Genomic DNA, 25,685 nt, shown 5'->3' on the forward strand with positions numbered 1-25,685 from the left:
AAGGGCTAGAGACTTCCCCTTTGGTGGACGGATCTCTCTCGCCTTGGAGAGTCGTGCAGAAGTGTTTTCCCGCCGGAAGGACGCCAACAAGCCTTGCTAGGCGCAAATTGTGCGTTTGGCGTTTTTGGACGCTGCTGGGGCCCAGGAGGGACCAGGAGGTCGCAAATTGGACCTGAAGAGAGAGAGGACGTCGAGCAAGACAAAGGGCCCTCACTGAAGCAGGTAGCACCCGGAGAAGTGCCAGAAACAGGCACTACAAGGATGCATGAAACAGTGCTCACCGAAGTTGCACAAAGGAGTCCCACGTCGCCGGAGACCAACTTAGAAAGTCGTGCAATGCAGGTTAGAGTGCCGTGGACCCAGGCTTGGCTGTGCACAAAGGATTTCTGCCAGAAGTGCACAGGGGCCGGAGTAGCTGCAAAGTCGCGGTTCCCAGCAATGCAGCCCAGCGAGGTGAGGCAAGGACTTACCTCCACCAAACTTGGGCTGAAGAGTCACTGGACTGTGGGGGTCACTTGGACAGAGTCGCTGGATTCGAGGGACCTCGCTCGTCGTGCTGAGAGGAGACCCAAGGGACCGGTGATGCAGCTTTTTGGTGCCTGCGGTTGCAGGGGGAAGATTCCGTCGACCCACGGGAGATTTCTTCGGAGCTTCTGGTGCAGAGAGGAGGCAGGCTACCCCCACAGCATGCACAAGCAGGAAAACAGTCGAGAAGGCGGCAGGATCAGCGTTACAGAGTTGCAGTAGTCGTCTTTGCTACTATGTTGCAGGTTTGCAGGCTTCCAGCGCGGTCAGCAGTCGATTCCTTATCAGAAGGTGAAGAGAGAGATGCAGAGGAACTCGGATGAGCTCTTGCATTCGTTATCTAAAGTTTCCCCAGAGACAGAGACCCTAAATAGCCAGAAAAGAGGGTTTGGCTACCTAGGAGAGAGGATAGGCTACTAACACCTGAAGGAGCCTATCAGCAGGAGTCTCTGACGTCACCTGGTGGCACTGGCCACTCAGAGCAGTCCAGTGTGCCAGCAGCACCTCTGTTTCCAAGATGGCAGAGGTCTGGAGCACACTGGAGGAGCTCTGGACACCTCCCAGGGGAGGTGTAGGTCAGGGGAGTGGTCACTCCCCTTTCCTTTGTCCAGTTTCACGCCAGAGCAGGGGCTAAGGGGTCCCTGAACCGGTGTAGACTGGCTTATGCAGAATTGGGCACATCTGTGCCCAAGAAAGCATTTCCAGAGGCTGGGGGAGGCTACTCCTCCCCTGCCTTCACACCATTTTCCAAAGGGAGAGGGTGTCACACCCTCTCTCAGAGGAAGTTCTTTGTTCTGCCATCCTGGGCCAGGCCTGGCTGGACCCCAGGAGGGCAGCTGCCTGTCTGAGGGGTTGGCAGCAGCAGCAGCTGCAGTGAAACCCCAGGAAGGGCAGTTTGGCAGTACCAGGGTCTGTGCTACAGACCACTGGGATCATGGGATTGTGCCAACTATGCCAGGATGGCATAGAGGGGGAAATTCCATGATCATAGACATGTTACATGGCCATATTCGGAGTTACCATGGTGAAGCTACATATAGGTAGTGACCTATATGTAGTGCACGCGTGTAATAGTGTCCCCGCACTCACAAAGTTCAGGGAATTGGCTCTGAACAATGTGGGGGCACCTTGGCTAGTGCCAGGGTGCCCTCACACTAAGTAACTTTGCACCCAACCTTTACCAGGTAAAGGTTAGACATATAGGTGACTTATAAGTTACTTAAGTGCAGTGTAAAATGGCTGTGAAATAACGTGGACGTTATTTCACTCAGGCTGCAGTGGCAGGCCTGTGTAGGAATTGTCAGAGCTCCCTATGGGTGGCAAAAGAAATGCTGCAGCCCATAGGGATCTCCTGGAACCCCAATACCCTGGGTACCTCAGTACCATATACTAGGGAATTATAAGGGTGTTCCAGTAAGCCAATGTAAATTGGTAAAAATGGTCACTAGCCTGTCAGTGACAATTTGGAAAGAAATGAGAGAGCATAACCACTGAGGTTCTGATTAGCAGAGCCTCAGTGAGACAGTTAGTCACTACACAGGTAACACATTCAGGCACACTTATGAGCACTGGGACCCTGGGTTACCAGTGTCCCAGTGACACATACAACTAAAACAACATATATACAGTGAAAAATGGGGGTAACATGCCAGGCAAGATGGTACTTTCCTACAGCTACTTATGACATTTTGAATTCCAAGAGCTTAAGGAGTGTCTGCTTAGATAGAGGTTTAGTTATAGGAAAGAACCCTACAAAAGAGTTTCTGTTCAACATGCTTATTGTAGATGATGAGAACATGAGAACCAAGCTGGTCCATCAAATGAGAGGTTAGAACATGTAGAAACTTCCCAGTCTGATTCAGGAGAGTTACCTGAGAAGGGTGGGGATGGTTCTGAAAAGGGTCTGCCCCCTAGCAGGGCACCTAGTAATGCTGGTAGTGATAGAGGTTCCCATCACAGTAGGGCATCCTTTATTCCTAGAGGCCAGGTTACCAGGGTCCAGACAGTTGGGGACAGGTCCCCGTCTGTAGTTTCCAATTTGTCATCTGTGCCAAAGCATTCCCAGCCCACCCACCCTGAGGATAACTTGTTAGAAAGGGAACTCAAAAAGTTGAGGGTTGAAGAGACCAGACTGAAGCTTAAACAGCAACAGCTGGCCTTAGATAGGGAATCCCTAGACATTGAGAAGGAAAGACAGAGGTTGGGGTTAGGACCCCATGGTGGCAGCAGCAGTATTCCTGACAGTAATCCTGTTAGAGAGCATGATTCCAGGAATCTGCACAAGATAGTCCCCCCTTACAAGGAGAGGGATGACATCAACAAGTGGTTTGCTGCACTTGAGAGGGCCTGTATGGTACAGGGGGTCCCTCAAAGGCAGTGGGCTGCTATTTTGTGGCTATCTTTCACTGGAAAGGGTAGGGATGGGCTCCTTACTGTTAGAGAAAGTGAAGCTAACAACTACACAGTATTGAAGGATGCACTCTTGGATGGATTTGGCTTAACCACTGAACAATACAGGATTAAGTTCAGAGACACCAGAAAAGAGTCCTCTCAAGACTGGACAGATTTTGTGGACTGTTCAGTGAAGGCCTTGGAAGGGTGGTTACATGGCAGTAAGGTATCTGACTATGAAAGCCTGTATAATCTTATTCTGATAGAGCATATTCTGAATAACTGTGTGTCTGGTTTGTTGCACCAATACCTAGTGGACTCTGATCTGACCTCTCCCCAAGAATTGGGAAAGAAGGCAGACAAATGGGTCAGAACAAGGGTGAACAGAAAAGTTCATACAGGGGGTGACAAGGATGGCAAGAAGAAAGATGGTGAAATATCTCAGGATAAGCATGGGGATAAGGGTAAAACCAAAGGTCCTTCTTCAAATCCTAAACACTCTTCAGGGGGTGGGAATAAATCATCTTCTTCTTCTTCTTCACAAAACACATACATTATTAAAAAGTGTTATATGTGCAAAAATAAAGGCCATTGGCAAGGGGATAAGTCCTGTCCAGGTAAACCCCCTGAGCCAACCACCACTAATACATCAAACTCCAGTGCCCCTAGCAGTAGTGGTAATAGTGGTGGGACTGCTGGCAACAGTCAAACTAAGGGTGTAGTTAGGTTCACTTATGGGTCCATCATAGAAAATGGGGTAGTCAGTCCCAAGACAGTTTCTGTCACACCTAGTGGCTTTGGCCTTGCCACACTGGCTGCTTGTCCCCTTACAATGGATAAGTACAGGCAGACAGTTTCAATAAATGGTGTTGAGGCTCAGGCCTACAGGGACACAGGTGCCAGTATCACTTTGGTGACTGAAAACATAGGTGGTCATTACAACCCTGGCGGTCGGTGAAGAAGCGGCGGTAAGACCGCAAACAGACCAGCGGTATAAAAAATGGAATTTGGACCGCAGTGGTTACAGCCGCGATCGACCGCCACTTCGCCACTCCGATCGCCACAGCAGTAATGACCACTGGGCTGGAGGTTGCGGTCTCCGGCCCGGCGGTTGTCAATAGACCGCCAACGGTATCAGGACCCTGCATACCGCCACGGTTTCTGGCGGTTGGGAACCGCCGTGAGAACCATGGCGGTAGGCACTATCGGTGCCAGGGAATTCCTTCCCTGGCACTGGTAGGGGTCTCTCCCACCCCCACCACTCCCCACGAGTCCTCCCCCCACTTCCCCACCCCCCAAAGGTGGTACGAACCCCCTCCCCACCCCCACCCCAACATGCACATACACGCACCCCTACACGCACACCCCCCAACATGCACATACACGCACCCCTACACACACACATACACCACGAGAACACATACCCGCACACATACATTCAGACATGCACACCGACTGAACCGCACACATTTCCCATACACACAGCAGCACACCCGCACGCATACACGCACTCACACACCCCCTCTACACACTCACACACACACCTCCATGCACGCACACAACACACAACACCCCCCAACCCCCTCCCCTAACGGACGATCAACTTACCTTGTGCGTTGGTCCTCCGGGAGGGGACGGGATCCATGGGGACATCACGGCCACCAGCACACCGCCACCAGAACACTGCCACACAGAATCATGGGATGTGATTCTGTGGGCGGTGTTGTGTTGGCGTGGCGGTGGAGGTTGAGCAGCCTCCACTTTCCCGCCGACCGCCAGTATGGCTGCTGGCAGCCTTCCGTACAGAAAATGTTGGAAGGCTGCCAGCGGTCATAATATGTGGCGCGGAAGACCGCCACGGCTGGTGGTCTTCACCGCGGCGGTAACATGGCGGTCTAGCGAAAAGACCGCCAATGTTGTATTGACCCCCTTAGTGGAGTTATGGACATAAATAATCTTATACTGTTGTCCAATGATGTGTTGTTCAGGAGACACTATAGGGGTCATTACAACATTGGCGGTCTTTTCGCAAGACCGTCAAGTTACCGCCGCGGTGAAGACTGCCAGCCGTGGCGGTCTTCCGCGCCGCGTATTATGACCGCTGGCAGCCTTCTGACATTTTCCGTACGGAAGGCCGCCAGCAGCCATACTGGCGGTCGGCGGGAAAGTGGAGGACATTGTTTCTCTGGCTCCTTCCAGTAACTCAACATTTTCCCAGCTGTGCATCCTCTGAGGGCGGCAAGTCTTCAGTCTGCACCAAGAAGCAAGAAGGAATCTCCCTTGTAGTGAAGGAGTCACTCCCCTGCATCCGCAGGCACCTGCTGCAACGATGACCAGCTTCGTGGATCTCCCCCCATCTTGAGCTGCGTGGATCCTGCATCACCGGAGGTGGTCTGGAGTAGTCCTCTTGGTCCCCTCTGCCAGCAGTCCAACTTTGGCGGAGGTAAGCCCTTGCCTTCCCACGCAGGATAGTACCCCCATGCACCACGTCTCTTGCAGCTGCCAAGTCATGTTTGCATCTCCTCCAAGGGATCATCAGGTGACGTGTAGCTCCAGTCCCAAGCACTCCCTCCTGTGACGCACAGCCCTCTGCATGGTTCTCCTGCGGCGAGGGATCCCTTCCTGTAGTGCTGTGTGGGCTCCTTCTACGACTTCTGTGTTCCCATCCTGTGGGACTCCTGTGGGTGCTGCCTCTGCTACTGTTGACTCTATGCCACACTGAGGGTCCCCTGTGACTCCCCCTCCTGGGTTGAGTCCTCCTGGGCCTTGCTGGTCCCCGACAGCACCACTGTTCCATTAAATGTGAGTTTGCCTTTGCCAAGGCTTGTTTGTAGAATTCCTGCACCGCCACCCATCTGCAATGTTCACTCCAGCGTGGGACATCTGCATACATCAGGAACTCTTCTCCGGCTCCACGGTTGCAGTGCTAATTTGCTCTTCATCACGGTCGACCAACTCCTGCTAGTACAGCTGGGTGGGTAGTAGCTCCTACTCCTCCTGGACTCCACTATGACTCTTGGACTTGTTCCCCTCTCTCTACAGGTCTTCTTCTTCAGGAATCCACCACTGGTTTCTTGCAGTGTTGTCTGGGTGTCTTCGTTTCAGCTTTTTCCTCCTTTTGGTTGGTTTGGGGAAATTCCAGTGATTTACTCCTGCTTGCCTGGTCGCTGGGGGATACAGTGTAACTTACCTCTGTGGTTTTCTAGTACTTCCAGCTCCTCTCTACACATTCCACTTACCTAGGTGGGGGTCCTGTGTTCGCATTCCATTTTTTTAGTATATGGTTTGTGCTCCCCCTAGGGTCACAATTGGTTATTGCTATTTGCACTGTTTTCCAACCTTTTCTATGCCTATTTCCGATTGCTAGTGTATATAATTTGTGTATTACTTACCTCCATCGGAGGGTTGCCCTTCTAGTAATTTGTGGTATTGTGTTCCAAAAATAAAGTACCTTTATTTTTGTACAACTGAGTGTTTTATGTGTGACTACAGTGGTATTGCATGGGCTTTGCATGTCTTCTAGATAAGCCTTGGCTGCTCATCCACAGCTACCTCTAGAGAGCCTGGCTTCCAGACACTGCCTACACTTCACTAAGAGGGGACACCTGGACCTGGTATAAGGTGTAAGTAACTTGCATACCCACCACACACCAGGCCAGCTTCCTACAATGTTGATGAGCATTGGGCTCAGGGAGGATCCCTGAGAAACTCCGAAGCTGACTTCAGTTGATTTGGATATGAAGGGTGGGAGTCTGACTATCTGTGTTCTTCCGGTGAGGAAGGAGTGGATCCATTGCAAGGCTTTTCCGCTGATTCATGCGTCGTGGAGTCTGGTGCATAAGGTGCTGTGGGAGACCGTGTCGAAGGCTGCTGAGAGGTCGAGGAGTATGAGTGCTGCGGTGTGGCCGCAGTCGAGGAGTGTGCAGATGGCATCAGTGGCTGCAAGAAGAGCTGTCTCCGTGCTAATGGTTTCTGCGGAAGCCAAACTGAGAGGTATCCAGGGAGTTGTTGTCCTCGAAGAATTGTCGCAGCTGTGAGTTATGGCTTTTTCCGGGACTTTGGCTGGATAGGGTAGCAGCGAGATGGGTCAGAATTTTTTTAGCTCTGATGTGTCAGCTGTGGGTTTCTGCAGGAGGGGGCGAACGTGGGTGTGAAGGTGGCTGTTTTGATAGAGCAGTTCAGCGTCTTGCGGAGTTCGGGGTCGATGGATGCACTGGCTCTGCTGTAGATGTGGTGAGGACAGGGGTCTGTTGGAGTTCCGGAGTGAATGCTGTTCATAATGACTTCAGTCTCTTCTGTGGTGAGAGTGGACCATCAGTGGATGGTTTGGGTGTGTTCTGGGGGGCTGGGTCGGTCATAGGTTCCGATGCTGGGCAGGTTCTGCGGGAGAAAGCTCTCATAGATGGCCTTAATCTTGTGGTGGAAGAAGGTGGCCAGTTTGTCGCAGAGGTCTTGTGACAGAGGATGTTGGTGGCTTCGGAGGGAGGATTGGTGAATTTGTTGATTATCGTGCAGAGTTCTCTCGTGTTGTGCGGGGAGGTGTTGATGCGTTCACGGAGTGTGGCTTTTTTTGCGTTCTTGATGCGTTAGTGACGGGTGGTGTCACAGTGTCCTTTCCTCGGGATCTGCACGTTGCTGAACAAAAGGCCCTCCTTCCGGCGTCACCAACTCAGAAAGCTATTATAGCACAGAGTTATGATGAAGCCAGTCGGGGGAAGGGAATTAGGGCAGGGAACAGCAGGGAGAGAGATCTGAAAAGAAAAAGGTTAGAACAAATATGCACTTACGCATTCATAGAAATATAACTTATCAATAGACTCTTGACTAAATGCGTCTCCGATATCAGGTGGAGAGCCCTTTTGAAACGAGGGCAAAGCCCCTTCTTTGAATCATCGAACAAGATTAAACTATGACCTCAGAACCAAGATATGGCAAGAGCTTTGGACTATGATCATCATGGAACAAAAATAAACTACGACCTCAGAACCAAGATATGGCAAGAGCTTTGGACTATGATCATACTCAGAATATCAATCCTGTAACATCTATGCATTCATAACATAAACCTTTGATCATGACTTAGAAAATCTCAAAGAATTAAATATGCTTTTCACATATTATGCTTTCCAAAAAACAATGAAAACTATGATTTGTTTATCTCCAAAAATACTTTCACATTCACAACTATAAAGGCCGAAAAGTTTTTACTCATTGAACTTGAAACGCTTTACTTTAATACCAGGAAGCGCTTTTACTTGTTTTGCCTGAAGCGCTACGCTCATTATGTTAAGGGGGCGCTTTACTCAGGTGGCCTGAATCACTTTGATTGTTGAGCCAAGAGGCTTTTACTCCTGTGGATTGAAGCGCTTTGATTGCCGTGCCAAGAGCGTTTTTCATCTGTGGACTGAAGTGCTTGAATTGCCGTGCCAAGAGCGCTTTACACCTGTGGACTGAAGCGCTTGAATTGCCGTGCCAAGAGCACTTTACACCTGTGGACTGAAGCACTTGAATTGCCGTGCTTAGAGCGCTTTACATCTGTGAACTGAAGCGCTTGAATTGCCGTGCCAAGAGCGCTTTACATCTGTGGACTGAAGCGATTGATTTGCCGTGCCAAGATCGCTTTACATCTGTAGACTGAAGTGCTTGAATTGACATCCCAAGAGTGCTTTACACCTGTGGACCAAAGCGCGTGAATTGCCATGCCTAGAGCGCTTTACATCTGTGAACTGAAGCACTTGAATTGTCGTGCAAAGAGCGCTTTACATCTGTGCTCTGAAACGCCTTTGATCGTCGCGTCAAGGCCGCTGTAGTCTGGAAACTGAAAACGCTTTGCTCGTTGCGCTAAGGGGCGCTTTACTTCTGGAAGTAACAACTTCCTCCAAAATTGGATTCATCAAGGCCTTACCGCTACGAGTACGAACTACTCGTTTTTTAATTCACCATGGATACAAGGATACTTTGATTGGATGTCACTCTGCCTTGCAGGAACTCTGCTCTTCAGAGAACTCCCCACGAGGTCTGACTGCATCAAAGTCTTCACAATAGTGAGCCACGTGCTTGGGTGTGGCTGGGCTTTATAGGCCTGCCACACCCCAAGATGGCTGCCGCCTTTAAAACATGGGAATTGTAGTCCCTTCATGGAATAGCACTGATAAGTGCATCTTGTCCACCAAGGCCCTGAACCTGCAGCTCTATGAGCTTTGCCACAGGGCAGATGACGCTGATGGCCGCCTTTGGAACAAGAGGGGATGACAAGTGGTGCGCATAAAGCGCCACAGAACCGCGCAGCGGAGTTTCGAGCGGGACCTGGACCGCGCATGGCCTTATTGGTGACTCAGGCTAATCACTTCACTAATTTTATTATGGTGTCGCCTGGACAGGATTAAAATATTGTTGGTGGTGTTTTAGGAACTAGTCACCTATACACTCCAAAATCTGAAAAGGGTCAACATGTTTCGGCCTACTTTAACTGCCCTTAGGGGTCAAGCGGCCTTCATCAGGACCTTCGTCCTGTCCCTGTATATTAAAGAAATCCCTACCTGTCCTCTGATCAGGAGGCTATTTATATTGTGCTGTTAATTGCTCATTAGTCCATCAGCACACTCGATATTCGAGTTTCAGGCCACACCATAATAAAATTAGTGAAGTGATTAGCCTGAGTCAGTTTTAGAAATTTTTTCTGTTGTTCGTCTGTGATCCCTGTGCCATAATTGTTGGTCGTGTCTTTTGTGCTTATATGTTCCCCTTCCCTTACTGCTCCACTCCAAAATGGATTTATTACTTGGAGTGTGTTAGCAGGGCCCTATGATGAAGCATTCCACAAATTGTGGGTGAGGGCCGTTTTTTCTCATAATGTTGGATTATTTGAGTCTGATCATATTTCTTGTCCTTTTTGTGTGATGTCCCTCTAATGTGGGACAGGTTTGCTGTGCCACACTCAGCTCTTCCCTGGCAGGCCCCCCTCCACCAAAAAGCTCAGCAGTGTCTGCTGCCAGCTCCTCTGGTGTAGGTTCTGCAATGGGAGAGAATTCCTCTTCCTCAAAAGGGGAATCATCTGTAGAGGGAGGGATAGTGGGTAGGGATTTACCCTTGTTACCCCTAGCTTTAGGGAGCACTTGGTCCATTGTTCCAGGATCCAAGTTACCCTGTCCTTTTTGCTTTTTGGCCTGAGCCCTTGTTAAAGCAAAAATATGCCCAGGAATGCCCAGCATTGCTGCATGGGCCTCCAACTCCACTTCTGCCCAAGCTGATGTCTCCAAATCATTTCCTAGTAGACAGTCTACAGGTAAATCTGTGGCTACCACAACTTTCTTTGGACCAGTACCCCCCCCCAGTTGAGATTCACAACAGCCTTGGGGTGGCTAAGAGTGTTGTTATGAGCGTCTGTTACTTGGTACTGCTGACCAAGTAGGTGTTGATCAGGGTGGACCCGTTTTTCTATCACCATAGTTACACTGGCTCCTGTGTCCCTGTAGGCCTCAACCTCAACACCATTGATTAGGGGAAGTTGCTTGTACTTACCCATATTAAGGGGATAAGCAACCAAGGTGGCAAAATCAATGCCACCATCAGAGACTAAAACAGCCTCTGTGCTCTCCCTAACAAGACCAACCCCAACTACATTGCCAATAGTGAGCCCAGCTACACCCTTGGATTGGCTATTAGTAGTAGATTTCCCACCACCACTGCTATTACTAGGGGCACTAGAATTTGCAGCAGGGGTTGTGGTAGTGGGCGGTTTGGTGTTTTTCTTTGGACAAGTGGAATCACTTGCCCAATGGCCTTTGACTTTACACAAATAACACCAAGGCTTTTTTGGTTGATTATTAGAAGAGGATTTGGACCCACCACCCCCAGAGGATTTTTGTGGGCCTGATGAAGACTCGGAATGCTTACTTTTGTCCCCACCCTTCTCAGAAGGCTTACCATCCTTCTCCTTGCAATCCTTGAAACTCCCTGTATGAACTTTTCTGTTCACCCTTGTTCTGACCCATTTGTCTGCCTTCTTTCCCAATTCTTGGGGAGAGGTCAGATCAGAGTCCACTAGGTATTGGTGCAACAAGTCAGACACACAATTGTTAAGAATATGCTCTCTCAGAATAAGATTGTACGGGCTTTCATAGTCAGATACCTTACTGCCATGCAACCACCCTTCCAAGGCCTTCACTGAACAGTCCACATAATCTGTCCAGTCTTGAGAAGACTCTTTTCTGGTGTCTCTGAACGTAATCCTGTATTGTTCAGTGGTTAAGCCAAATCCACCCAAGAGTGCATCTTTCAAAACTTTGTAGTTATTGGCATCACTTTCTCTGACAGTAAGGAGCCTATCCCTACCCTTTCCAGTGAAAGATAGCCACAAAATAGCAGCCCACTGCCTTTGAGGGACCAACTGTACCATACAGGCCCTCTCAAGTGCAGCAAACCACGTATTAATGTCATCCCCCTCCTTGTAAGGGGGGACTATCTTGTGCAGATTCCTGGAATCCTGCTCTTTAACAGGATTGCTTCCAGAAATACTGCTGCTGCCACCATGGGGAACAAACCCCAACCTCTGTCTTTCCCTCTCTATGTCTAGGGATTCCCTATCTAAGGCCAGCTGCTGCTGTTAAAGCTTCAGTCTGGTCTCTTCAACCCTCTACCTTTTGAGTTCCCTTTCTAACAAGTTATCCTCAGGGTGGGTGGGTTGGGAATGCTTTGGCACAGATGACAAATTGGAAACTACAGAGGGGGACCTGTCCCTGACTGTCTGGACCCTAGTAACCTGGCCTCTAGGGATGAAGGATGCCCTACTGTTGTGGGAGCCTCTATCACTACCAGCATCCCTAGGTGCCCTGCTAGGGGGCAGGACCTGATAAGAACCCTCCCCAGCTTTCTCAAGAAACTCTCCTGAGTCAGACTGGGAAGCTTCCCCATTTTCTAACCTCTCATGTGATGGTCCAGACTGGTTATGGTCATCTACAACAAGCATGTTAAAGAGAAACTCTTTTGTAGGATTCTTTCCTATACTCAAACCTCTATCCAGGCAGAGACCCCTTAAACTTTTGTAGTTTAAACTCTCATATGTTGCATTAACAGTTTTGGGAGTGGGCTCTACAACAGACATGATAGTATAGGTTTAAGGATAGTGCGAAAGAACATTTGTTAGAACTTTAGAAAGCACAGAAAAACTTTTTCAAACTTTGGGAAACTTTTTAGAAGTTTTCAAAAACTTTTCATAACTTTGTAAAAAGTTTTAGAATAGAAAAGTAAACTTTTTTGGTTAAGTGTACATATACTGAACTATTTGGTATATGATTCTCTTATGAAAAGTACCAAATGACAAAGTGGTAAAGCAGTTACAAGTACTTATCCCACCACTGCTCCACCAATGTAGGAGGCTGGCCTGGCTTATAGTGGGTACCAAGTGGTACTTACACCTTGTGCCAGGTCCAGTTATCCCTTATGGTAGAATAGAGGTGTTTTTAGCAGCTTAGGCTGATAGAGTTAGCTATGGCAAAGCAGCTTAGGCTGAACTAGGAGACATGCAAAGCTCCTACTATACCACTTATATCATATAGCACAATATCATAAGAAAACACAATACTCAGAGTTACTAAAAATAAAGGTACTTTATTTTTATGACAATATGCCAAAAGTATCTTAGTGAGTACCCTCAGATAGAAGGTAAGTAATATACACAAGTCTTATGTACACAAACCCAAAACAGGTAAGTAATAGTAAGAAAAGTAATGCAAACAGTGTAGAATTACAATAGGATGCAAAAGGTGAACATAGGTCTAGGGGCAACACAAACCATATACTCCAAAAGTGGAAGGCGAATCACGAATGGACGCCATACCTATGGGAGCTTGTAGAGGGTCACTGGGACTGTAATGAAACAGTCAGGTTGTCCAAGATTCCTCACCCCAAGACCCTGAAAAGTAGGAGTAAAGTACCCCTACTGCCCTAAAAGGACACAATAGTCGTGATAGGGGGATTCTGCAAGAACCACAAACACCAGCAAAGCACTGAAGACATATTCCTGGACCTGAGGACCTGCAAGACAAGAGTCGCGATAGTGTCCAGGGGGGGCAGGAGCCCAGGAAACCACGGATGAAGGTGCAAGAAGGCTGCCTCCGGATGGAAGAAACCTAGGATTCTGCAACAACGAAGAGAGCTAGGAACTTTTCCTTTGGATGGAAGATGTCCTACGGCATGCTGGAGGTTGCAGAAGTGTTTCCATGCAGAAATACTGCAAACAAGCCTTGCTAGCTGCAAGGGTCGCAGTAGAGGTTTTTGGGTGCTGCTGGGGACCAGGAAGGACCAGGATGTCGCCCCTTGGAGGAGGAGACAGACAGGGCACTCAGCAACTCAGAGAGCTCCCACAGAAGCAGGAGGCACCCGCAAAAGCACTGGAGCAGGCACTTAGAAGATTTGTGAACCGGAGCTGGCTCAGAGTCACAAAGGAGGGTCCCACGATGTCGGAGTCCAACTCAGAGGGTTGAGCACTGCAGGATGGAGTGCTGGGGACCCAGGCTAGGCTGTGCATGAAGGAATCCTTGGAGAAGTGCACAGAAGCTGGAGCAGCTGCAAATCACGCAGTGCACAGGTTTGCATTCTAGCGTGGGGAGGCAAGGACTTACCTCCACCAAACTTGGACTGAAGGATCACTGGACTCTGGGAGTCACTTGGATATAGCGCCTGTGTTACACGGGCCACGCTCGTAAGGATGAGAGGGGACCCAGAGGACCGGTGATGCAGTCTTTTGGTGCCTGCGTTAGCAGGGGGAAGATTCCGTCGACCCACGGCAGATTTCTTCTTGGCTTCCAGTGTAGGGTGAAGGCAGACAGCCCCCAGAGCATGCACCACCAGGAAACAGTTGAGAAAGCCGGCAGGATGAGGCGCTACAATGTTGCTGGTAGTCGTCGTGCTACTTTGTTGCGGTTTTGGAGGCGTCCTGGAGCAGTCAGCGTCAGTCCTTGGCAGAAGTCAAAGAGGGAAGTGCAGAGGAACTCTGGTGAGCTATTGCATTCGTTATCTGAAGAATACCCCAGAGGAGAGACCCTAAATAGCCAGAAAAGGAGGTTTGGCTACCAAGAAAGGAGGATTGGCTACCAGAGGGGGTCTCTGACGTCACCTGCTGGCACTGGCCACTCAGAGCAGTCCAGTGTGCCCCCAACACCTCTGAATCCAAGATGGCAGAGGTCTGGGACAAACTGGAGGAGCTCTGGGCACCTCCCCTGGGAGGTACTGGTCAGGGGAGTGGTCACTCCCCTTTCCTTTGTCCAGTTTCACGCCAGAGCAGGGCTGGGGGATCCCTGAACTGGTGTAGACTGGCTTATGCAGAGATGGGCACCATCTGTGCCCATCAAAGGATTTCCAGAGGATGGGGAGGCTACTCCTCCCCAGCCCTTCACACCTATTTCCAAAGGGAGAGGGTGTAACACCCTCTCTCAGAGGAAATCCTTTCTTCTGCCTTCCTGGGCTGGGGCTGCCCAGACCCCAGAAGGGCAGAATCCTGTCTGAGGGGTTGGCAGCAGCAGCAGCTGCAGTGGAAGCCCCGGAAAGGCAGTTTGGCAGCACCCGGGTTCTGTGCTAGAGAACCGGGGGATCATGGAATTGTCTCCTCAATACCAGAATGGTACTGGGGTGACAATTCCATGATCTTAGACATGTTACATGGCCATGTTGGGAGTTACCATTGTGACGCTATACATAGGTAGTGACCTATGTATAGTGCACACGTGTAATGGTGTCCCCGCACTCACAAAGTCTGCCAGGGTGCCCACACACTGAGGGGGTCATTCTGACCCCGGCGGGCGGCCTGGAGGAAGCCGCCGAATGACCGCAGTCAAAAGACCGCGGCGGCCATTCTGGCTTTCCCGCTGGGCCGGCGGGCAACCGCCACAAGGCCGCCCGCCCCAGCGGGAAACCCCCTGCAACAATGAAGCCGGCTCCGAATGGAGCCGGCGGAGTTGTAGGGGTGCGACGGGTGCAGTGGCACCCGTCGCGATTTTCAGTGTCTGCCAAGCAGACACTGAAAATCTTTATGGGGCCCTGTTAGGGGGCCCCTGCAGTGCCCATGCCAGTGGCATGGGCACTGCAGGGGCCCCCAGGTGCCCCACGACACCCGTTCCCGCCAGCCTCTTCCTGGCGGTGTAAACCGCCAGGAACAGGCTGGCGGGAAGGGGGTCGGAATCCCCATGGCGGCGCTGCTTGCAGCGCCGCCATGGAGGATTCCTTTGGCCAGGGGAAAACCGGCGGGAAACCGCCGGTTTCCCTTTTCTGACCGTGGCGTTAGAATTGGCCAGGAAGCACCGCCAGCCTGTTGGCGGTGCTTCCACGGACCCCGGCCCTGGCGGTCATGGACCCCATAGGGATCTCCTGAAACCCCAATACCCTGGGTACCTCAGTACCATATACAAGGGAATTATATGGGTGTACCAGTGTGCCAATGAGAATTGGTAAATTTAGTCACTAGCCTGCAGTGACAAATTTAGAAAGCAGAGAGAGCATAAGCACTGAGGTTCTGGTTAGCAGAGCCTCAGTGATACAGTTTGGCACCACACAGGGAACACATACAGGGTACATACTATGAGCACTGGGGCCCTGGCTGGCAGGATCCCAGTGACACAAGGGCTAAAACAAACATACATACAGTGAAAATGGGGGTAACATGCCAGGCAAGATGGTACTTTCCTACAGTCATCTATCTTTGCAGGCGTTAAAAATTACGCTAGAAATGGCGCAGTGGAATTTCAATGATTCCACTGCGACATTTTTTAGGTCTCCTAACTCCGGAAAGCCACTCTTGCATACATTATGTCTGGCGCAGGCATAATGTGGCGCAGGAGTTTACAAAGTGACGCAATGCGCGCATTGCGCCTGTTTGTAAATATGGTGCGGCGTTTTCGTCACCTTAAAGACACATTGGCGGCAATAAAATGACACTAATGTGGTGCAAGGTGACACTAGGGCCTTCTTAAATCTGGCCCTTGGTGCCCAGGATGATGTGGCGAACCAGGAAGCAAGGAGGTAGGAAGGCTAGGTTATAAAACAAGAGAATGCGTAGACAGAAGACAATGAGAAACATTAGGGTACATAGTTATGTTATGCTAAATTATTTACAGGGTGCGTCTGCTACACTTACGGTGCTGGTGCTGAACAGGATTATTATCAACATAGTTTAGACGTCCTCTGCCAAAGGTACATTGCGGTAAAGCGCAGAGTCTTGAATTCTTTTCACTTCTCAGCTGCTTTTACTGAAAATGCACATCGGCCCGAACATGCCTCCTGTATCAAGGAATCACTAATGTGTGCCTCCCAGATAAACGACTTATGTGAGGCTAATGCAGTTCAAACGTTTCCCGTAGGTAGCCTGGTCGGCCTTGATAAAGTGGTTAATGTGAAAGAAAGTGCAATATTCTGTTTTCTGCCATTACCCAATGCGGTTTGGCAAAATAGGGAGCGATATGAGTTGGTGTCTGAAGACCAAATACATCTCGAGCTTCTAGGTTCTGTATCAGCTACAGTTTGTCACCCTCTTTGTTTGGAGACCCTAACAGTAAACAATAACCTAGTCTGCTTAGAACCACTGCCTACAGAAGAGACCTCCTGCAGTTTTGCGTTAGAAGTACACATACCATGAAAAAACAAGTGGCGGCCATTCTGCTGATATGTGGTTCAAAACTCAGGCACCCTAAAGATAATGCCTAGAAAGCGCACTGACACAACTGACTGCTGTGCCTAAACGTCAAGGCCACAGTGGTTTGACCAGCCGTCCTGTGGGCAATTCAGAAATATAACCTCAGGTCTATCCGTGTTTAGTTTTAATGCATCACTGAGCCTCCAGGATGCAGCTGTTTTCAGTCAGTTTTTAAAGCTGCCTTTCCTTCTGCGGATTGGGGCATCAACATGTGTGATCAGTTGTGTGTCGTCTGCATATGTCATTAACGAGACACCGAAAGCTCTGATCAGGATAAACTAAAACTGTGAGAGGATGAAGGAAGATGGGGTGGAAAAGGAGAACTAAGGCTTGTAGGGAGAGCAGAAGGGAGAAATATGTGGGAACAATGGGGAGACTGGTATAGTGCATTGGGGCTGGTCTACAGTTGCTGAAGACAGACTTTTAAATTATTCTACAAAACGGAAGTAATGATTCTGCACATCCTACGTTTGTGGAAAGTGAATTTCAAGGTGCTGACACCATGCCAGGGCGTGCTTGTTAAGCCACTCTTCGTCTTCTGGTCTGTCTTGTTTTTTTGTATTTTTGTCTTTGGCCATCTTTTCATCAACTACTCGATTTGATAGAATTTTCTTTATTGTTTTATTTTCTGATGTCAGCATTTCTCCCATGCCTGATCCAAAGCAGGACAGGAAATCAGTTTTATCAGCTGTTGTTGAATGAGTGCACACAGAGAAATGAACCATAATATTGCTCCACAATTCTTTTCTAAAACGTCCACTTTGAAACAGACACTCTTGCAAGGGTGCTACACACATCTCAAGTAATGGCACATTCCTTACTTTTTTAACACAGGATATTAGCAAAATGATTTGTCAAGTAGAGCAACACATTTAAAAGTGGCCTTGCTGTACAGCAACCTCACAAACCATGCTGCTAATAGCACATTGAGTGCAGGACCTTTGTTGTCCAGTTCAATACAAATACAGAACGAGTTGACCTTTCGCCCTTTTATGTAGTATCCTTAAGGAACTTCATCAGGACAGAAAGAAGACATCAGATGTGAAGCAGTTGAGAAATAAAATAATCAGAAAAGCTGATGTGAGCCAATTGACACAATTGAGGTCCTAAGGGATCCTGGGTAAAAGTTCTTTAATTGTACCTCTAATAACAAATGAATTGTGTATAGAAAAAAGTAGCCCAGGTAGAATTTAAGGAAACATTGGCAACCAGTATTAAACTTGTACATCAAAATAGTTCCACAGTGGCTCTGCAGTAACTTCAACTTAAAAATATGGAAGATCCATGCAAGTTAGGACTGCTGACTCAAGATAAGCATATATGTTTTCATCATGTGATGTAGACTATCAAATCTCTCCTTTCACTTTAACCCCTTAGCTGCTGGGCCTTCCCCCAAGTGCTGAGCCCTTTTTTGGCTATTTGAGGTAGTTTGCACTTAGGCTTTCATAACTTTTTGTCCACATAAGCATCAGTGGGGAGACCAGAGCCTGAAAGGATCTCTGTAGGCCTGCCAGTGCACCGTGAACGCCCTCCAGGAACACATTGCTCTGTTATATCTGAGTTGCCAGTCCCTAGATGGCATTCACAATGTTCGACCGACCCACAGAGATCAACATCAGGAGGTCAATAGCCTCCTCTCTGAGGGCAGCAGGTCTGGCAGGGGCAGGGGCAGAGGTGCCTGTGGCAAAGGAAACACCCAGCCACTAGGGACAGGGGGAACTCCCAACTGGGTGGGGAGCTACAGGGAGGGCATTGGTAATAAGTGGGGTGGTGGACTAAGATGGTACTGGGGTGGCCCCAGATGGGTCCGCCACCACCAGGGAGTGTACACTGGAGGAGGATTCCGATGATGAAAATGTGGATCCTATTTCCCCCATGGCACTTCCCCCGTCCTCCAGGCCACTGGGTCCCGTGGTGTCGGTGGTCTCAGCACTCCGGGTCCCATGGCCAGCAGCTTCCCCACTTGGTTGTGCCCCTTCACCTGCTGATGCTGCTGCACAAAAAGAGAGAGAGAGAGGGTCATCACATTCTTAACATACACATACATTACAACATGCACAACACATCTATGTCAAATAAAGCCCCAGGTAGAAACCATTCAGAGACTACATCATGTCTCAACAATATACTTTCAACATTCCCATATAACTACTGTGTCACCCACAACATAAGTCAACCATCTGACCACTACATCACCATTCCATCAATTCAGCAGTAACTCAAAAGCATCATGCACAAGATGGATTGGCTACATCTAAAATCTATCCCCATACAGATCATCTCTGTCTATCAACAAATCAGTAGAAGGAAATGTAGTTTACTGACAACACAATATCATTCCTCCCCCTACTCCACCCCTGCCCAGTCCATCACCAGTATTCATGTTCCATTAAAGTAAGCTCATCTCACTTCAAATACGACACAACATGTTGCTTCCCAATCACAGGCCTAACTTATCATTCTGTACACTACTTACACAATGACAAACACCTCAGAAGAAGACACTACATATGGCATACCTATACAGTGTGCCTCACAAAATGACATAGAATATCATTGAAACATCTATCTAAAACTAGGAAAAGATTCATTAGGAGTATCTGGACCCACTTATATAACTCAGTGACACATTGACAACAATTCTTTATGCTGCAATAGGGGCCTACTTAGCACACAAGATACATCCACAGACAACCACAGGGAGCATAGTAACACCAACAATACAATGGGCACCAAACAATGTGCATGCAGGGCTTATAGCATTCCACCATACATGCTGATTAGAAACCTCTACATGACAACATCTAAAAACCTACATCACTAACAACTGTCCAGACATGTGATTCCTATTACCTTAGTCCAGGACTAACAATTACACAACTGATTACTTATGTAACCATGAATGACACATACACCTAGAGTCAATGAGTGACAACATATCCCAAACACCAACATGTGTATGTCAAATGGAGCACCTGCTAAACCATTAAGTCAGGCAGAAATGAGCAGATTCATCACTAGAACTGTCCAAACAGCCTCAGATTAGCAAAGGTAAGTCTGGCAAAGAAGAGATTTCAACATAATAATAGGCACAAAGTACTAATTGGCACATGATGTAGGCACGAAGTAGTATTTGTTGCACTCATAAAGGTATGGTAGTGCCCTATGTAGCATGGACAATATACTTGGGCTAAGGGATCAGCAGCCTAGCACTTAACTTCTCAACAACAAATACATAGAATAAAAGGTATTTGTACACATGTCGATGTTATGTCATGAAATGTCAATGTATTGTTGTCAGCTTGATTTTTACAATGTAGGATGTCCATCCTGATCAAACTTCACATTTCCCAATGTATGAATCTCACATGACAATGGGGAGACCTCCTCAAGCCTCATAGAGAGTGTAGTAAGTTGGCCATACCGAAAGATTGATTATGATGACAGCCGCACAAGAAGTGTCCATCTATTTCAGGACACAGGATTACTTGGCCCTGTTACTCATCTGTCACATAGTTGCACATAGAGCTAGATCCAGTGGAATGGGACTGTTCAGAGACCAAAGATCTATACAATTAACCATTTGGGTAAATAGACTTGGGAAGGATGACACAGCAGGTTACACAAAGGTATGGCTGAGTAGAGTTAAACATATGACACAGTCACATGTGCATCTCTACATGCAGTCATACTATTTGGTTGACATAGGTGATTAACGTCCCTATACACAATACAATGGCCACATCTGTGTTTGTATGTTGGCAACTGCAGTACCATATCTTCCTAGCAGACACTTTACCTGTAGCACTTACCACATTGTCACAGCTGCAATACTTAGACATCATCCACTTAACTTGCAGAAGCAAGTAAATCGGTTCTATCAGTACTTACCCCCTGGTGGCTGCTGTGCTGCCCTCTAACGCCCATCCACCTCAGGGTAGGCCACTGCCAAAATGCAGGCCATTAGGAGGATGAAGGGCTGACTGGCACCCCTCCCTCGTTGGAGGACATCCCCAGCTGGGCCTCTGCGGGCTTCTGGGTCCAGCGTCTCAGGTCCTCCCATCATTTCTTACAGTGGGTGCTCCACTGGCTGTGGACCCCAGGGTCCGCACTTGCTTGGCGATGGCATGCCAAATTCCCTTCTTCTGATGGGCTTTGACCTGCATGGATGACACAGACAAAAGGAAAATGTCATGTCCACATGCACCATACCAGTAGTAGTATACGTCAGTGACAGCAAGTAGGCAAACATTCCCATCCTCTCAACTCATTTACAAATTATCATCTGTATGCATCAAAATCTTCACTACTTTACATTTCAGGTACACCATCATAGACCACACCTATCACACATTGCTATTGCATTGGACTCACCTGCTCCTCTGGTGCACCATACATAGCTATCCATACAGGGGTAGGACCTCCTCCACAAGCTTGTCAAGCTCTTCAGGGGTGAAGGCTGGCGCCCTATCACCTGCAGGACGTGGCATGATAGCTTCCAGAGGCAGTACACAGCAGCACAGGTAGTGGCGGTCTTGCTGGCAGCAGTGTCAGATGTCAAGAGAGCAATACTGCAGAAGATGGCGGTCACGTTTGTTACATACATGACCGTCACCCCTGGCGGACATCACCATTGGCCCAAGTCCGCCAAAGGCAGCAATATCTTCCAAAGGCAATGTCCACCGCAGTTGTGACCACCTACTGCCATGACGACTTCCGCCAGCGGACTTGGGTCACTTCCACCTTTCCAGTACAGTAGATCAGGGGGCTGCCATTTTAAGTACTTTTGACGTATGGAAGAGTTTAATAATCTGCGTCATAAACTATACCCCATATTGTGCAGTACATCTATAAGTACTACCTTCATGTTTAGTTGTCTATTTGTGCATCTGTGCAGTAAATGCTGTATTACTGAAGGACATGTGGTGATAGCAATGTACACCTACTCTGATGTTCCTATGTGCATAGAAAATGTAGATAATGTGCAACAATATGTGTAAGACATGTCACGTCAGTGGGACTTACAAACATATACATTAACAGATGTATATGTATGTGTAGTTCAATAGTTAGTTGAGGGAATGTGCATCAAGGAGGCTATCATCGGATGCATAGCTATGTGCTGTGCTGTAGATGTCAGAGGTTGTAACCGACCTCGACAGCAGATATGTGTGAGTTGTTTAATTAACTTTACATGATGTGTGCATGCTGCATGTCACATACTATGTTTACATCTTTTCACAGTTACTCTGACATGTGGAGAGGAAAACAACCACCAGTGTACCGTCCACTAATAGACCTGCACACCATGGAGAAGAGACATTGTATCCAGACATATCAGCTGAATCATCATACTATCATGGATCTTTGTGATCAGTTGAAGCCAGATCTGATGCCTGCCGTTCACAATCCCTATAGCATACCTCCCATGGTTCATGTCTTGTCAGTGCTACACTTCCTGGGCACTAGGTCCTTTCAGAATACATTGGTCCTAACTGCAGGGATGCCTCAGCCCATGTTCAGTCTGGTTTTGAAGGATGCACTGTGTACATTGATGAAACACCTGGACAGTTACATCAGGTTTCCCCAGCGTCCGGATTTGGACTATGTGAAGCCATAGTTTTATGCTATGGGACACATTCCCATGTGGTTGGAGCAATGGATAGCCCCCATGTAATCTTGGTTCCCCCCAGTGCCAATGAACAGGTGTATAGGAACAGGAAAAACTACCACTCCATAAATGTTCAAGTGGTGTGTCTGGCAGACCAGTACATTTCACAAGTAACTGCAAAGTACCAAGGATCAGTCCATGATTCCTTTATCATGCGGAACAGCAATTTCCCACTGCTGATGACACGACTCCACACATAGAGGGCCTGGCTAGTTGCTAAGTTACAATTGAAATGTGTGTTTGCAATGTATGTCTCCTTCCATTACAATGTTGCATGTCCTACATATATGTGTGTGTGTTGTTCTACAAATTTGTTCACAGGTGACTCAGGCTATCCAAACCGTCCTTGGTTGTTGACACCAGTGAGGTACCCAACCACGCCAGGGGAAGTCTGCTACAATGAGGCGCACAGGAGGACAAAGCGCTTTGATGAGCGGACTGTTGGGCTCCTGAAGGCAAGATTTAGGTGCTTGGACATATCAGGAGGAGCCCTCCTCTACTCACCCAACAAGGTGTGTCAAATAACAGTTACGTGCTGCATGCTCCACAATCTTGCCCTGAGACACAACTGATACCATTTATACCAGATGAGGGGGAGCCAGCAGAACCTGTGGGTGGAAATGCAGATTTGCCAAGTAATGAGGAGCCAGAGGAAGATGAAACAGGAGGATCTAGGGCAGATCTCATCAATCAGTACTTTAATTGACTAAAAGGTATGTGAAGTAAATGTAATGTTGTGATATCATTTTGCAACCTGACGTAGATGGGTAGCATGTCACCGCCTTTCTTGAATCATCTGTGGGGTTGTAGATAGCTTCAATGCCTATGAATGAGTTGTGCATGCAAAGTGAAAATATGTTTTGTGTACAGGACAGAGGCCCTTATTATGTCCCTGGCGGTCTTTGACCGCCAGTGTTAATGTGGCAGTAGTACAGCCAACAGGCTGGTGGTACATATTGCCAAATTATGAGATTGGCTGGTTGGCTGCAGCCAACCCGCCAATTTACCATTCATACCGCCATGACAGAATGAGCCGCCGGGCCGGGGATGTGAATCCCCAGCCCGGCGGCCTTCAGAGTGGCGCCCCTGGCATTCTGAGCCAGCCTACCGCCATGTTTTCTGTGGCGTTAGCAACTCCATGAAAATCATGGTGGTAGGCCCTACCGGTGACAGGGACTTTCTTCCATGTCACCGGTAGGTGGCTTCCCCACCCCCTAACACTCATCTGACCCCCCATCCAAACTCAGCCCTCCACCCACCCCTCCATACACACACTTACCCCCCCACCCTGACATCCAGAAACACTCCCCATCTCCCCATACACACACTGAGCCCCCTACCCCTCCAATTCATCCACACAGCCCCCCACACCCATACACGCACACAGACACCCACACGTACCACGCATACACTCATTCACTTACACTCATCCATACACGCATTCATACACACACTGGCATACACGCATTCATACATGCATTCTTCCAGACATGCACACACGCACAACACGCCCACCAACTTCCCACCCCCTCCCCTGTCGGACAATCACCTTACCTGATCCGGTGCGGTCATCTGGCAGGGAACTGGAAGGGACGCTGCTACCGCCAGCAGCACCCACCAGCTGAACACCGCCAGGCCGTATCACAGGTCATGATATGGCTGGCAGCATTCTACTGGCATGGCGGTGCTGGTGGTAGCAGCACCAGCTTACCACCGTCAGCCAGTCTGATCACTGACGGATTTCCGCCCTTATTGTGGCGGAAGTCCGGCAGTGCTCATAATCTGGCAGACGGATGGTAGCCACGGTGGCGGTATTTTGGCGGCCGTCACCGCTGCGGTAGGTGGCTTATACCGCCAATGTTGAAATGAGGGCCAGAGTGGTCTACAGTATCATGTATTGTTATAGCAGATGCACAGTTAAACTTGTGGACATGACTCCTCTGATTTCTGGAGTGTATTTTGCTATGTCCTATCTCTTTCTTCTTTCAATCACAGAATTGCCTAGATCCTGTTTGACTTATCAACCTTGGCAAACAACAGACAGTATCAGAAGCAGATGGGAATTGCACACAGTCATGAGTAGTGGACATGGCCGAAACCAGGTACTATAAGTCTTGATTATGTAGAGTGTAACTAACATTGTTAGACTATCAGGACACTAGTGTGGAAAAGTGTTTTCCCGTCAAGTACACCGTTAAGATACAGGAGGTTGTCAAATACTGTCATTTGTGTATGGATTTGTGTCTGGCTCATGTGTAAATGTAGGACCATAGCCTCTCCCATCACAATGGTTTCAGCTGTTTCTAATGTACCTTGAACCTAGCTGTCCATGTGTTCCTACTTTGTCGCCCAATGTGCATGTCACTGTGGACTGACATAGGTGAGTCACAAGCCTACAGGTATGTGACCAATGCAAGTGAAAGTTTCCAGGACTGGATACATCAGTACTGATCTCTGTCTGTACCATGGGATATGTATATTTGGAAGTTATGATATCGGTATGTGATAAGCCTTTACCAGGTGATACAAAAAAACAATCTGTGCACCTCCTGCCTTGTTGGTAGTGTAACATGACCCTGACTTCTGTATTGTGTGGTTTAGCAGTGTGTTACACCTTAACAAACATCTTGATTCAACTCTCAGTCATGCTCGTTGTGCTGTTAGCATACCTATCACTGACTGTGTGTAGTTGTAGTTTACAACTTTTTTGGAATGTGTCCTGTTACAATCCTATTGTAATGAGTCTCCTGCTGATGGAGTCCACATTTGATGTCTATAACAATGGATGTACAATACAGAGGGACATGATCAGACTAAAGTTGGCATGCATAACTATTGCACATGGATGATAAACGAGGCATACACAGGACCTGTATTTAAGTGTGATTTATTGTGGAAATAAAAACAACATATGTGACTATTAACATAAAACACAAAAAAACAGTGATAGGTTCAGTCATGGTGGATGAAACCATCAGGGTAGCTGCTACACCATTTGGAAACACAAGTCCAGTGTCCTTGCACCATAGAAAAATGGAGATTGGTTACAGAACAGTCAACAGGGTGTATCTGTGGCTCACAAGCGGAACAAGTCAGGAGAGGTTTACTTCCAGGAAGTGGGTTTGGCCTTGGCATCTGCTCCTGCTGGATGTCTGGATGGATGTCCACATTTGCGGGGGGTTCTTCAGCTACAGAGGGTGAGGTGTCTGAGGCATGTCCTTCCCCTGGCAGGGCCTCCCTTCCACAAGCAGCCACTGATGTAGAAGGGTTTGATGTTTCATCGCTATTGGAAGGGGCCAGATGTTGGGTACAAAACCTACTCAGTGTGGTATTCATGTCTCTCAGCATCCCTGCAAAGGAAGCCTACCTGGCATTTTGTGCCTGCCACTGCTGCATGACTTCCTGGTGGTTGTC

Source organism: Pleurodeles waltl, chromosome 1_1 (genome assembly GCF_031143425.1).
Source record: "Pleurodeles waltl isolate 20211129_DDA chromosome 1_1, aPleWal1.hap1.20221129, whole genome shotgun sequence".
In the NCBI taxonomy this organism is placed as follows: domain Eukaryota; kingdom Metazoa; phylum Chordata; class Amphibia; order Caudata; family Salamandridae; genus Pleurodeles; species Pleurodeles waltl.